Below are 11,535 nucleotides of genomic sequence, written 5' to 3' on the forward strand. Positions count from 1 at the left end.
GTCAACCTGCATCACGACATCACTACAAATACAGTATGGGATTAAAATCAGCGAACATCAATGTATAGGCTTCGGCACGGGCGGAAATATTGGCGCTGGGTCAAAAAAAACGCGGGGATAGAATCGTTACCTTGTTTCAGCGACGCTGAAAGGAAGCGATCCCAAACTTCGAACATTCTCTGCCGTTTATGGACATCTTTACTCTCCTCAATCGCGCCAACTAAATTTGAAATGTATCACGCGCTATGGTGTGCTTCCTGAACATTGAACAACGGTCCGTGTGAATCAGATCCCTGCGCATATAGTGCGCGTCATAGGAATTTAACGAGGCTTCGAGGCAGAGTTTTTGCCTTGAGAAATTTTTGTAATCGAGTAAATCGAGTAACTCGATGAAACGTTTCAGCCCTATATACCATGGAGTGCTTCATGGCCACAGCTACTTATCTACAGATTGTGGTAATAAAGTAAGTGTGAAACTCTTTCATGACTCAAGTATTGCCACAAAAATGTCATGTGGAAGAACAAAAAGCGAAGCTTTAGTTCAAAACGTCCTAGCACCTTACAGCCAGGAGCGTTTAGCTACAGAACTGAAACATACCCCATATTTTTCTGTCTGCTCTGATGCATCAAACTCGGGGAGCGCCAAACTATATCCATACACAGTCCAATATTTCCACAAAGACGAGGGTGTTAAATATGGGCTATTGGAATTTTACGAAGACCCCCATGAAACCAGCAGAGCTATCTATGAACAAATTTTGGATATCACAGAAACAAATGGCTTGTGTGCCAGCCAGATCAGTGCATATGGTGCTGACAATGCATCTGTAAATTTTGGCAAGCATAATTCTGTTTATCAAAAACTGAAAGAAGTCAGTCCACACATCGTAAAGGGCAACTGCAAATGCCACTTGATCCACAACACCCTGAAAAACACGAACAGAATTCTCAGCGCTGCAGGTTATGATGTTGAATCCATTGTCCTAAAAATCTACAGTGAATTCTCATGCTCAGCCAAAAAAGTAGAATCTCTGAAAGAGTTTACGAGTTTGCGAGTTTACTTCAGTACAGTACAAAGAGATACTGAGGCAAGTTCCAACCCGTTGGTTATCTCTATTGCCTGCAATTCAGCGGATCCTGGAGTGTTGGCCTGCCCTCACTTCTTATTTTTTGTCACTGGGAAAGAAGGATTGTCCTGACATTATCTGGAAGGTTGTATGCAGAAGTGGTGCTGATGCTGCCAACAGCAATGATGAGGATGATGTGACAGTGTCTGGATGTTTCCTGTTGCTCATGCACAATGTAATGCAGGAATTTGACAGCGCAATTCGGAAGTTGGAAAATGAGAGTGCTACTCTACTGGATGTTCACGGAGTAATTAGCCGATCGCGCAGCCAACTAATCTCGCATTGTGCAGACAGATTTTATGGTAGTAAAACAAAGCAAGCATTCCGAAAACTAAGTGCAAGAGACCAAACGGAGTTTGCAACACTGGTCGACAGCTTCTTTGAAAAGGTTGTTCAATACCTGGAGGCTAACTTTGATTTTGATGATCCAGTTATGTCTAACGCTAGCTGTCTGCGACTGAGTGGTCCAATGGAATGGTAAGCTCTCGAGCGACTGGTTGACAAATTAGCTTTGAGCATTGACGAAGACAAACTGTATCAGGACTACACTGTACTGAACGATGTATTTGAAAGCATCCCAGAAGAGCTGGCACCAGACAAGAAATTAGTTTTTTTTTCAAGAAGGAGAAAGCAGCAACTGAATTGCTCAAAGTGGTATAATTTGTTTTTTCTGTCCCTGTCAGCAACGCCTATGCTGAGCCTGTATTTAGCCACATGGAGGATGTCTGATCAGACAAAAGGAACAGGATGTCAGTGGGGTTGGTCAACTTCAAGTTAGATTAAACTTTAAATTATCATGCTTGGAGTTTAAAGCATTCATTGAGGGACAACCGGGACTTCTGCAGGCAGCAAAAAGGGATGAGAAATACACATGGAAAAAGAGGTGAGAAATGTCAGTCTTAGGTTGCCCAAATTTACTAAGTTAACAAAAACAAAACAAAGTTGTTTATAATCTATTATAATACATGTAATCATGTTTTAATTGCTAAAGAGTATAGCCTATTTTTCTACAAATGATTCGATTTTATATTAGATTATAATTATACAGTATATGTTTACACAATTGTAACCCTTTTTACGATATAATAACAGAGTAACAGGCAATTAGTTATCTTTAACAGTATTTGGACCAGTAACAGAAGATGCTAAGTTTTTAAGAGCCAGTGGTTTGACATCAATAAAGACAGAAAACAGTAATTTGCGTTGTTGTGATCACTCTTTGTTTAACAACAGGAACAATAACAAACAGTGTAACAATTTAGTTCAGAGAATGTATATAAAGAAATAAGAAAATAATAAAGCCGGCATAAGTTTCCCTTAAAACAAAAGAAATAAAACCCAGTTCCAAAAATAGTCTTATTGCTCGTTGGGGCCCTTTTTTTGGTTGAATCAGTGTCGTGACAGTATCAGTATGCCAGTGCTCGTGGATCCTACCACACAATCCGTGAAGGAGGGAAAGTGAGACTGCGCATAGACTTATGCTCGTGGGTCCGTGGCTCGCCACCCAACGTACGCTGGGAATCTTTCGGGGTTTCAGGGTGTGAACATCCAATCCCAATCCAACCGGAAGGCTTCAGCTCCAGGTCGGGCGTGACTTCCGATCCATGTGCATCACTGGAATGAATCTGGCAAAAAAACCGTTGAGTCAATGAGTGGGTCTCTCTAAATTGGCTGTCTGATCAGCGGCAGCCGTCTGCCGATCGCGCTCTCTATAAAGTGTAAACATGACAACATAGCCGTCATCGTATGTTTAACATCCTCATTAATTAATGGAATCCCGTTGGAGGGGATATTTATGTTTCTTACCCTATGGATGGTAATTGATTCGGGATTCAGCTAGGCAACGAAACAGCCATGCAGTCTTTCAGTCAGGAAGTGGCTAACAGGAAGTGAAAGCGGAGCTCGATTGCCTGAAGCTTTGGAGCTCAGTGATTGGTCAGCTCCTCACAAAAAGGAGCATGGGAATTGTAGTATGAACAGCTTTTCAAGGGGGAAATCGCTCTTTTTCTATCTTTTTATGCATTTGATCACTTATTGTAGATGGCGTTTTTTTTTTAAACCCACCTTTTTAACAAACACTTATTTATTCATTGTCATCACTTAACTGTTTTTTCTTTTAATACATAGAAAATGTACTTTGATTAATTAACTTAAAACATTTATCTCAAGATTTGACTAACTTTAAGAAAGGGATTATTATGCCAAGACTTCGTTTTAAGACCTGGTTACACTCTCCCCTCCTGAACTCATGTACGTCCCTGTACATGGAAGAGCTCAAATGTGCTTTATCTGAGGGGGGTATGGGAGGAAAGGTGCAGAGACTACTTGATCTTCATTCAAAACATCGGACAACACAGTGGTCAACCCATGGAGAAACGATTTAACAACTGTGACCAATGGGTTTCCGAGTTCAGGATAATCCAGTCGCCTTGACGGTTGACGTTCCCTTCCAGATCTCCTGACAGGAGCATCTGTGACTGCCATTCTCTCTGCTTCCTCTCTGGATTCAGTTCCATCCATTTCCGGTTTCTCTCCTTCCACAGACTTCTCAGTCTTTGTTCTGTCTACTTCCTCCTCACGCTCTGACATGTCAGAAGACACCGACTGCTGTTCATTACAGATGTCATTGACAGCATCAAGTATGGTCTCTTTCTCCACAGGATGCACTTCAGGTAAGTGGGTATCAGGCAGGTTACTTTTAATGGGGTCTGTTTCAGGTACTTGGTCGATTGGGGCGATGCTTTCAGTAAGTAAGTGTTCTGTATTACTGCAATGGTTGGTAGGTCTACTGGACCTCAGAGGACTGACTGGGGCATCGGTAGACATATCCAATGGACTAGACAGTTCAGGGGAGCAATCTACGGTCTGGGCATTTACTGGGCTCTCGACAGAACAGGGACCTGGAGATACAGTATACTGCCTATGTCGTTCATTAGACAAGGATTCTTTGGGCTGTGCTAGACCTTCATGGACTGTGGGGATGAACACATTTGAGACCTCACTGAACCAATGGACTGGGATGGATTCATCCTCTTCCTCCTCTGAAGGGTCAGCATCCAGAACAGGATTTGCACGAGTTGCTATTCTGCGCTTAGCAGGTTGTTTGGCAGACTTGCTGCTTCCCTCCATAGGTAGGAATCCACATGGGAGGAGTAAGTCCCTGTGCAGGGTTCTTAATGGACCATCACTGACTTCGGGCTTGACAGTATAGACAGGTAGGGTACCTGCCCTGTTCACTACTACGTGGACGGTAGACTCCCACTTGTCTGAGATCTTATGCTTCCCCCGGATGCGGACGTTCCGGACTAGCACTCGGTCTCCCGGCTCCAAGTCTGAGGCGATCACTCGTCTGTCGAACCGTGTTTTGTTCTTGTGTGCAGTCTTTGCAGCATTACTCATGGCTAACTTGTAGCTCTCCTCAAGCCGTGATTTAAGGTTCTGCACATATTCGGAGTGTGACGTGTGTTGCTTGCCATGCAGCGGTAGTCCAAATGCCAGATCGACTGGTAGGCGGGGCTGGCGCCCGAACATCAGCTCATAAGGTGTGAACCCCGTCACATCGTTTTTAGTACAGTTGTAGGCGTGGACAAGGGGTCTGACAAAATCACGCCAATGGGACTTTTCTTGGTTCTGAAGGGTGCCAAGCATATTAAGTAAGGTGCGATTAAACCTCTCCACAGGGTTGCCCCTGGGATGGTAGGGTGTTGTCCTCACCTTTTGAATGCCGGCCACTTGACAGAGTTCCTTTATCATGCGGGATTCAAAATCCGGTCCCTGGTCACTGTGTAGTTTTTCTGGCATTCCATAGTGCACCATAAAGTTCTCCCACAAACACTTTGCCACTGTACGGGCCTTTTGGTTGGGAGTGGGAATGGCCACTGCAAATTTCGTAAAGTGATCCGTGATCACAAGGATGTCTTTAGTTCCATTTCTGTCAGGTTCAAGGGAAAGTAAATCCATGCATAGAAGTTCAAGGGGTCTTGTGGTCTTGATATTTATTAGGGGTGCAGCTCTCTCTGGAAGTGCTTTCCTCCGCACACACCTGCCACAAGTCCTCACCTTTCTCTCCACATCCACAGCCATCCTTGGCCAATAGAACCTGGTCCGAATAAGGTCCAATGTGCGGTCAACTCCCATATGACCCATATGGTCATGGAGGCTAGTCAAAACTGCGCCACGAAGCTCAGCTGGGAGGACAAGCTGGTACGTTGTTTTGGGACCTTCTTGGCGTCGTCTGTATAAGACATTATTCACAAGTTCAAGGCGGCTTAACTCTCTTAAAAAGAAAGGGAGATCAGGAAGTTCATTTCGCAAGGTAGGGGGTGGTGTGTCACCTGTCTCAATTTGGGAAATGACGTGTTTTATACACTGGTCGGCCCTTTGTCTATCCACCAGTTCTGCTTCAGACAGGTGAGGGACGGCAGGAAGTTCACCAGACTGGTCTGCTTGTTGATAGCATTGGGGCACCGCATCTGCAGAGACGGCAAGGCATTCGACTAAAACAACGTTTCCAGTGTTACTGTCATCAACCTGGGTGCTGTAAATAAGTTGTCTTTCACAGATTGCTTGTATGACTTCCTCATTAACAGCATTGGCATTATCTGGGTCAGAGAGATGGTCTTTGGTGAACTGGAAAATGCGTTCCCTCTCTTTCTGTGACTTTGGGTCATCCTCCAAGGCTCCGTGTGGCCTGCGTGACAGACCATCAGCATCACCGTTCTGTTTCCCAGGTCGGTAGAGAAGCTTGAACGAGAATGTGGACAATGCTGCCAGCCATCTGTAGCTCGTCGCATCCAGTTTAGCTGAGGTCAATATGTAAGTTAGCGGATTACTGTCAGTTACAACAGTGAACTGATTACCATATAGATAATCTGCAAACTTTTCGGTGACTGACCACTTCAACGCTAAGAATTCCAATTTATGCGCCGGGTAGCGACTTTCACTCCGTGATAACCCTCTGCTCGCATATCCAATCGCTCTCAACTGGCCCTCCTGTTCTTGGTACAAAACTGCACCAAGTCCAGTGGTGCTGGCGTCAGTGTGCAGTACATAAGGTTTCTGAGGATCTGCAAAACCTAGCACAGGGGCGGTGGTAAGTTTTTCGATTACAGTCTCAAACGCTTGTTGGCAAGCAGGGGTCCATCGCTCCCCAAAGGGCTCTTTTGGGTCCCTGTACTCTGATCTTTTTGTCACTTTAGCTCTCTTTTGGGAAGGTGGGTAGCCAGAGGTTAGCTCATGGAGGGGCTTCACAATATTGGAGTAACCTTTAACAAACCTCCTATAGTACCCAGCGAACCCGAGGAAAGATCTTAATTCTCGCAGGTTCTCAGGGACGGGCCAAGTCTTGAGAGCAGCAGTCTTTTCTGGGTCAGTTTGTACTCCATTTCTAGACACCACATGACCAAGGTATCGGACTGATGTCTGAAAGAAGGCACACTTTTCTGGGGAAAGTTTGAGGCCAAATTCTTTGAGACGGGATAGCACCTTCATTAACCTCTCCTCGTGTTCTTCAAGGGTCTTGGAGAATATGATTAGGTCGTCAAGAAAAACTAGTACTTCTTTCAAGTGCATGTCTCCCATGCATTTCTCCATTAGCCTTTGGAACGTACTAGGTGCGTTAGTCACTCCTTGAGGCATCCGATTAAACTCCCAGAAGCCGAGTGGGCACACGAAAGCTGTTTTTGGCTTATCTGCCTCTTCAACCTCTATCTGGTAGAAACCAGATTTTAAATCGAGGACAGAAAACCACTGAGAGCCATTAAGTGCACAGAATGTGTCCTCTAGCTTTGGGAGAGAATACGCATCCTTTATGGTCTGGAGGTTCAACCGTCTATAGTCTATGCACAGGCGGACTTGGCCATTTTTCTTCCTCACAACCACGATTGGTGATGAAAATGGAGACTTTGAATCTCTGATGACTCCTGCATCGAGGAGCTCCTGGATGTGGTTTCGAACGGCCTCAATATCCTGAGGGTGGATTGGTCGTGCGCGCTGTTTGAAAGGAGTGTCGTCTGAGAGTTTTATATGATGTGTCACTTTGTCTGTTCGGCCGAAATCTGCATCATGTTTTGCAAACACGTCATGCATGTTATTTAGTTTCCCTGTGATGCGTTCTTTCCACACAGGCGGGATAGGGGACTCACCGAAATTAAAGCTCAGAGTGGACTTTTGGGAGGGCTCTGCTTCCGCCGTCTTTTTGGATGGCTCAGCTGACTCTGCATTGTGCTGCTTTAACAAGATGGTCTGGTAGGTATGCATTTGGGCTATTGTGCTCTTTGGGGGAATGACAACATCATGATCAGACTCATTACAAATTATGACTGGTAACTTATAGGGTCGCCGGAGGGGAAGATCAACCAGGCTGGCCTTAACAAGCAAGCCACCCGGCAAGGAGGGTAAGTTTGGGTGTTCGATCAGAACAGATTTCTCATTCTGGAATCCACTAACAGGGGAAACTCCCTCAAGTACGACAGTTTTGCCAGCTGGAACAATTTGAGCGCTCTTCCCCAGTAATTTCACAACACCTTGGGGCTCAGGATGGGTTGTCTGGTTGTGTCTAACTTCAAGTACTTTAAGGACTGCTCGATAGCCGTGTGGGATAGGCTGATGTTTCACCCCAGATTCGGAACAGATGTTGTAAAGGACATCAAGGGTGTTGGTGCCTATAAGCACAAGGGGCTCTGTAATGGTGTTAAGATTTGGGACCACTAATGCAAGTGTGTTTACTTCAATTGGTGCTCCAACAAACTCTTTCGGGAAAGTTACAGCTAGTTCAATGTACCCCAAGTAGGGGACAGACTGTCCCGCTGCTCCTTCTACCTCTAAGAGGTCATGGAGTGGCTTAATCTCCTGTTCTGAGAGATGTCGTTCATAAAATGACTGTGGGATAGTTGTTACCTGTGAGCCCGTGTCGAGCAAGCAGGTAACTTCTTGATCTTTTATGTTCACAAAAGCTGTACTTTTCGTACCGATGAGTCCTTTAGGAAACTTGAATGGGGGGCTACTGTCTGATTGTTCAATGCTGGTGCATGCTTGTGAGTTGACTATGAGGTTTAAAGCTGAGGGACATTGATTTGTCTCAGCCCCTGTCTGTCCCACCACAGGAGCCGTTAGTCGTTTAACTGTGAGCTGGGGCTAGCCTTCATTTCCCACTCACTTAATCTCTTCTCCAACTGTTTCCGTTTTTCAGCCACCAAAGCAGGATTGGGAGCTTCGGTACACGTAGAGGAGATATGCCCATCCTCCCCACACTTAAAGCAGTACCAGGGCCGGGGTTTGTTCATCTGCTTTGTTCTTATCTGGGTTTGCATGTTTGCATTTGTTTTGTCTGGTGTTCGGCTCTGGGGTTTCTGTGCGGTTCCTTTTCTATCTTTCTTTTTCTCTGCCATGAAAGAGGTCAGCTGGCTCTGCAGGGTGGCAACCTGCTTCACAAGGTCTTCAATGGCACTGGGACAAACCTGCGGTTTCTCCTTTGGGTCTGCGCATGCACATGCACTCTGAGATTGAACTTGGACTCGTTTTGTGGCACCTATATGTTTCCTCATGCGGCTGGCTTTAGCTTGCTGCCTGTCTTCCTCTGTGCGCAACATCAGCAGGAGCTCTGCAAATGAAGGCGGGTGACTTCTTGCCTGTTCAAGCTGCAGAGTAGAGAGCAGAGCACTGTCCCAACACCCTCTACAGAACTGCTTTAGAAGGTGTCTGTCAACTTCTCCTGGTGCAACCCCACCCCTTTTTACTACAAGGTTTAATGCTACCTGCAGCCGATGAAGGTAAGCGGAAGCACTCTCCCCTGGATTCTGGAACGTGTTTAAGAAACGTGCAAAAAGTTCTTCCCCATCCTCAACCGCGCCAAAAGCCGAATCAAGTAGCTGCAGGAAAGCTAAAGGGGGTGAATTGGGCCGTAATCCTTTGACCACATCAGCTGCGGGTGGAAGCAAGCTCTCTACAATCTTTCTGGTGATCTGAAGGGGAAGTATGTTAGGATCATTTAGCAGCAGTTCAATATGGGAGCGCCAGGTGTCATAATCAGTCTCGTTATTGGGCCTGGGAGTCTTTCCAGAGAAGGAGCGGAGCCTTAATTGGGGCTGAAAGTGAGGGCTGATTGCTTCGCTCCTTACAATGTGTTCAACCACAACCTTTTGAACTTCTGGTGGATTCATGTCATTTGCTGAAAGTGAAGGGGCTGTACCCACACTGTTGGTTGGGATGGTGCCAGGGGGAGGAAGGCCATCATTTCTGTGAGCGGTGCCTGAGGATAAGACAGGGGGGTGCTGTTCAGTGGAGGTAATGGTCAGCTGGGTCTCAGTGGGGGTTTCAGCATGGGTAAGAGGAACTTCCTCTGATACAGAGCTCATTGCTTCAATATCTTTACTAATCTGGGACATCACTCCTTTAAGCACATGTCCGTACTCAGCACCGCTAAGTTTGGCTAAGGCCTTAAGTTCTGACAGGTAAGTTTTGGTAATATTACCACTGATTTCAGTTTGGTACGCACTGCTCAAAGCTCTGATGTTGTAAACAACAGAGGGGTCATCTTGCAAGGCATATTTGTATGGCAATATTCCACTTAGTGTTTCTAGAGCTGTGCCGTGCGTGTACTCAACGATCAGGTTTTGGTAAAATTCAGATTCATCATCAACTAAAATGGTTCTTTTGATAGACCCATATTCTTTAAGGAAGTCAATAACCTGTTCATCTTGGTCTCCTACTTGTGTTAGCCCACTAACAATAACTGCGTTTGGGATTTTAACACCACACCTCTGTACAAAGTCCATATTGGACACGTGTTCAATATTGATATTCAAACCAACTGGCTCCTGGCTGGCTCGCCAGAGCTGTAACCCTTTTTACGATATAATAACAGAGTAACAGGCAATTAGTTATCTTTAACAGTATTTGGACCAGTAACAGAAGATGCTAAGTTTTTAAGAGCCAGTGGTTTGACATCAATAAAGACAGAAAACAGTAATTTGCGTTGTTGTGATCACTCTTTGTTTAACAACAGGAACAATAACAAACAGTGTAACAATTTAGTTCAGAGAATGTATATAAAGAAATAAGAAAATAATAAAGCCGGCATAAGTTTCCCTTAAAACAAAAGAAATAAAACCCAGTTCCAAAAATAGTCTTATTGCTCGTTGGGGCCCTTTTTTTGGTTGAATCAGTGTCGTGACAGTATCAGTATGCCAGTGCTCGTGGATCCTACCACACAATCCGTGAAGGAGGGAAAGTGAGACTGCGCATAGACTTATGCTCGTGGGTCCGTGGCTCGCCACCCAACGTACGCTGGGAATCTTTCGGGGTTTCAGGGTGTGAACATCCAATCCCAATCCAACCGGAAGGCTTCAGCTCCAGGTCGGGCGTGACTTCCGATCCATGTGCATCACTGGAATGAATCTGGCAAAAAAACCGTTGAGTCAATGAGTGGGTCTCTCTAAATTGGCTGTCTGATCAGCGGCAGCCGTCTGCCGATCGCGCTCTCTATAAAGTGTAAACATGACAACATAGCCGTCATCGTATGTTTAACATCCTCATTAATAAATGGAATCCCGTTGGAGGGGATATTTATGTTTCTTACCCTATGGATGGTAATTGATTCGGGATTCAGCTAGGCAACGAAACAGCCATGCAGTCTTTCAGTCAGGAAGTGGCTAACAGGAAGTGAAAGCGGAGCTCGATTGCCTGAAGCTTTGGAGCTCAGTGATTGGTCAGCTCCTCACAAAAAGGAGCATGGGAATTGTAGTATGAACAGCTTTTCAAGGGGGAAATCGCTCTTTTTCTATCTTTTTATGCATTTGATCACTTATTGTAGATGGCGTTTTTTTTTTAAACCCACCTTTTTAACAAACACTTATTTATTCATTGTCATCACTTAACTGTTTTTTCTTTTAATACATAGAAAATGTACTTTGATTAATTAACTTAAAACATTTATCTCAAGATTTGACTAACTTTAAGAAAGGGATTATTATGCCAAGACTTCGTTTTAAGACCTGGTTACACAATGTTTGTACAAAAGTGTATTTAATGTATGTATTTGTGACCAGTCACGGAAAGTAGGGACACGAGTCGGTTCTGGGGCATTTTGAGTTATTCACATATTCTGAAAGTGTAGTCTCCAAGCTTTCCAACGATGTGTAACACACGGAGATCTGATAATATTTGGAGAAGTTATGGCCATTTGAAGGTAGGCACTCAAAAAAGCACAAAGTGGAGAACACAGCCTCTAAAGATTGTTAAGTTCTCACCTCTCTCTCCTGCTGGGAGTGACAATAGGGCTCATTTACATCTCATTTAGATAAGCCATACCCCCTGTAAAGCTCCCCCCGTAAAGCTGTAAAGCACAGGAGGGAGCAAAAAGGTCAGGAAAATGTGCCATCATAGAAAAAATATATATGTTTGCAAACAG

General features: G+C 44.8%; 2 long non-coding RNA genes across 2 annotated transcripts; both read right to left on the reverse strand.

Moving 5' to 3' along the window:
- Nucleotides 1-2,324: 2,324 nt before the first annotated feature.
- LOC311095533 lies at nucleotides 2,325-3,129 on the reverse strand. Its single transcript, XR_014608852.1, has 2 exons — nucleotides 2,934-3,129; nucleotides 2,325-2,836 (listed from the first exon to the last, which is right to left on the reverse strand). It is a non-coding gene; the product is annotated as an uncharacterized lncRNA (long non-coding RNA).
- Nucleotides 3,130-10,095: 6,966 nt separating this feature from the next.
- Nucleotides 10,096-10,884, reverse strand: LOC311095532. The gene is made up of 2 exons (XR_014608851.1): nucleotides 10,705-10,884; nucleotides 10,096-10,607 (listed from the first exon to the last, which is right to left on the reverse strand). It is a non-coding gene; the product is annotated as an uncharacterized lncRNA (long non-coding RNA).
- Nucleotides 10,885-11,535: the final 651 nt, after the last annotated feature.

This window comes from Abramis brama, assembly GCF_963993115.1.
Source record: "Abramis brama genome assembly, chromosome: 13".
Taxonomy (NCBI): Eukaryota; Metazoa; Chordata; class Actinopteri; order Cypriniformes; family Leuciscidae; genus Abramis; species Abramis brama.